The 2,787-nt window shown below is 46.1% G+C and overlaps 1 protein-coding gene across 1 annotated transcript in view; it reads left to right on the forward strand.

The window, feature by feature from the left end:
- Nucleotides 1-1,691, forward strand: part of LOC143295185 (prostaglandin E2 receptor EP2 subtype-like) — a 62,761-nt gene extending 61,070 nt beyond the window's left edge. Inside the window, exon 2 of the mRNA XM_076606758.1 lies at nt 1-1,691. This exon is cut by the window's left edge and continues 715 nt beyond it. The gene's annotated coding sequence lies outside the window, so the exon portion shown is untranslated.
- Nucleotides 1,692-2,787: the final 1,096 nt, after the last annotated feature.

Here is a 2,787-nt window from a genome sequence, read left to right on the forward strand (position 1 = left end):
CATCCCCCACCCTCCCTTCACACACACACACAGTGATAAGAAACTCTAGGGAGAGCTGAACGGGTACAGTGTCTTCAGAGAAGAAGCCCCCAGCAGTCAAGTGTTTCGGCCCTTAACTCCGTACACTCTATGGGGCCCGGGCCGCACCCAGGTCATGACTCCTGGATGCCTTTGTATTGCCGCCTTTTTCTTCCCAACCTGGTCCTCAGCAGGTGCGAACCCGCGCCTCTAGGGTGGTCGCCGCCACTTCGGGATTGAGTCACCTTTCTGGCGGACGTTTTAACCACTGAGCCATCGTACGCCTAGTTTGAGAAGGGACCTTCTCGACCAGATCCAGCTGGAACTCTTTTTCTGCTGCTTCTGCCATTGCCATGAGAGCCCTTGTCCTCTCTCTGCCAGAAATCGACAGCTGTTTCATGAGGCTGTAGGCAGATGCGCTTACAAACCCTCTTGTTCCAATTCCTCAGGCTGCTGGCTAGACTAGCATACATTTTGTGTCACGTGGTCCTCTGGGTTACAGGGGTCACCTGGCAGTTGCCTCTCTGTGCGCAGTGTCCTCGCTCACAGGGGACAACCCTGGTCAGGTCCCCGGCAGTCGGCTGGGCCATGAGGAACGTCAGTTGAATAAGGAAGAAAAAAAGGGGGGGATGTCGTCCAGTAAAAACCACAGCTCTAAAATGTAGTGGACTGGAAAGAATAGATGTTGTGACATCATATCGGTGATCGTGTTTGTCAAGTGCGCTGGGTTTATACGAAGGTCAGACATCTGTCATTTTTCGCATTAAAAAAAAAAAAAAATTCTTACGCAGATGTAGTTAAGCGAAAATTGATCAGAACGCACACTTTGAAAACATTCTCGAAAGTGAAACTGTAACATTTCTTTGTTAGGATAAACACATCAGGCCGCCTGTGAGACAGGGATGTGATGTGGAACGAGAAGGACCGTCATTTGTGATTGGACAAAGTTGAGAACAACGATATATGCATAGTGCAGCATTCAAAGCACAAAGCTGGACGCTCTCTGAACGGAGAATTACAAGTGTTGTGGGTTATGAAGCGTACTGTATCATCCGAACAACAAACCAAAGCCATAGTATTCAGACCTGCATACAGATCAGCATTGACTTGTCTGTGTGGGTTACCAGCGAAAAAGTTCTATGTATATAAACGTGTTGATTTTCATCTCTCTCTCTCTCTCTCTCTCTCTCTCTCTCTCTCACTCACACACACACACTCTCTCTCTGTCTCTCTCTGTCTCTCTCTCTCTCTCTCTCTTTCCTTCTCTCCTGTTTTCCCATTTCATTTTCTTTGATTTGCTTCTCAGCTTTCAATTCCCGTTTTTCCCGCATGAACTAATTCCGGCAGATTGGAAATGGGAATTGTTGTGTGCTGTTGTTAAAGATTTTTTTTTTTTTTTTTGACTCAGGTTTTCTGTTGAACACCGTCATTGATGATCTGAGGGATAAACTTTTCAGAGAGAAAAAGTGATAAGGAATGGACAACTACACGACACTGTCTTCAATATGACTAAAACACAATGGCATCGACAGTGAACAGGCCAGTATGATCATTTGTGCGTGCCCAGAAGTTCCAGATCGCATATCATGTTGTTTGAAAAAGTACAACTCAGGTTTCCACTCTTTAAACACATCCCCTATCCCCTAAAACTACCCCCCCCCCCCCCCCCCCCCGATCCCCCCAATGAGAAACAATAACAAAAAAAAACCCCCCAAAAAACAACCGAACCATTCTGTGGACAGACCACAACCCAGTCACGCAGGCCCACAATCTTGACCTGTCTCTGTCTTGAAGGGGGTACCATAAAAACAACAACAACCAAACATAGCTTCGTGTATGAAGTGTTTTCTGGTACATGGCAGGAATGGTGCTGGCATCATAGTTGGACAGGACAATGAACTGTACACGCAATGAACGAACTACTGCTCACTGCAGCGAAAGTTCCTGAAGACTGCAGTTTTGAACAACAGCCAATAGTTGTTTAACTCTTCCCTACCGACGAATTACATCACACCGGACCAGCAGGTTCATATGACTTTGCGAGTGAACTGGGGAGTGTGTGTGTGTTTGTAATCTGCTGAAGAACCAGATTGCAAACTGACGTCCTAGTGACCAGTGCAGTTCACAAATGGAGCAGCGTATTACACAACTTGGGCAGCGGAATGCTTTCACTGCTGGGCAAGTGGAGATTACGTACATGCCAAAGTAGCTACGGCTATGCTGTGTGTGTGTGTGTGTGTGTGTGTGTGTGTGCGTCCGTGTATGTATGTATGTGTGTGTGTTTGAAGGGAAGAAACCAATGTTGAATGCTTAGTTCCAACTTTACAGTTGAAAGGAGGACGAGCAGTCTTTTTTTCACGTCAAATGACACTGACATCTGACTGCTTCAGGGAATAGGGCCATGGATTGATTAAACCAGAAAGAGCGCACAGCGTCCATTGGTTGTTACTGTTATGCATCATTCTTTTTTTCTTTTTTTTTTCTTTTTTAACATTTTGTTTCATTCTATTGATTGTTCATCTGCTGGAGAAATAACCTTCGGTTGTTTGTTTTTTTTTCCCTCGTTGAGGTATACAAGGGTTGAACAGCTGGGTTCTCTGCCTGTCTGTTTGTCTGTCTGTCTTGTCGGTCGGTCGGTTGGTCGGTCTCTCTCTCTCTCTCTCTCTCTCTCTCTCTCTCTCTCTCTCTCTTTCTCTCCCCCTATCCTCCCACACCCCACACCCCCTCAAATGACCTGTAATGCCCATGTTTGTTACTTCAGTTTCTGGA

The sequence above is a fragment of the Babylonia areolata genome, chromosome 20 (assembly GCF_041734735.1).
Source record: "Babylonia areolata isolate BAREFJ2019XMU chromosome 20, ASM4173473v1, whole genome shotgun sequence".
In the NCBI taxonomy this organism is placed as follows: domain Eukaryota; kingdom Metazoa; phylum Mollusca; class Gastropoda; order Neogastropoda; family Buccinidae; genus Babylonia; species Babylonia areolata.